Source organism: Chrysochloris asiatica, unplaced genomic scaffold, assembly GCF_000296735.1.
Source record: "Chrysochloris asiatica unplaced genomic scaffold, ChrAsi1.0 scaffold00198, whole genome shotgun sequence".
Taxonomy (NCBI): Eukaryota; Metazoa; Chordata; class Mammalia; order Afrosoricida; family Chrysochloridae; genus Chrysochloris; species Chrysochloris asiatica.
In genome coordinates, this window is record NW_006408716.1 from 202,141 (window position 1) to 203,244 (window position 1,104).

A 1,104-nucleotide genomic window follows, 5' to 3' on the forward strand; every position below is an offset into this window, starting at 1 on the left:
CTCTGCCCTGGTTCTGCTTTGCCTGGTATTCTGTGCTATTGCTCAAATTCCATTATCTTTTTTGTTTTAATTTTTTAATGAATTTTTAGAAGCCCACTCATATATAGGCATGATATCATCAACATAATTAAGGCAATGAACACATCTATAAAGCTCCGTATTCCACTATGTAATCTACTATTTCCAACCTCAGGTATCACTACTTGATATTTCCATCCCCACGTATTAATTTAGATACCTTACATTATATAGATTGCTCTTCATTTTCTAGAATTTTATTTAAAGGGAAATTCTTCATTGTCAATCTTATTGTACTCATGGGGATTTCTGCAACTCACCCATGTTGTGATTTGTATTAATAGTTGATTCCTTTTTATTGATGAGTAACACTCTATTGTGTAAAATATCACAGTTGGTTTATTTATTCACTTGCTAATAGGGATTTTGATTGTGTACATAATGAGCTCATATTTTCATTAATCTTGGGTCAAATATGTAAAAATAGAATAAATGGAAATATATGGTTGATGACTTAGGATTTTCCAGAGAAACAAAGTCAATGAGCTAGATAACTAGAGAGATAGGCATACAGTCTGACAGAAAGATAGATTTATTTTAAAAACAGGTTCATGTGAGTATATGCAAAATCTGTAGGTCTGGTGACAGGTGGAAATTTGGGGAGGATATCTGTTTATAATCATGAAGCACAATTCATATTTCTCAGAAAAACCTCAGTGTTTTGTTGTTTGATTTTTTTGTTGTTGTTCCTTTAAGGCCTTCACTTGATTATATGAGGCCAACCTATATTACAAAGGATAACCTATTTTGTTTAATGTTAATTAATTTAAATGTTGATCTAGACAAGTTATTTGACCAAACAAGTAGGTACCAAAGCCTAATTATGCTGCCCCATAAAATTAACCACCACAATAGGTGTATGTTTAATTTTTTTATGAAAACATCACTTCCAAGAGATTATGCTACTTATACACTACTGATAAAATTATAAAATGGTGTGGCCACTAGAAAAAATGGGGATTACATAAAAAAGTTAAACACAGAACTACCTTGATGTTGTTAGGTGCCGTAGAGTCGGTTCCAAAG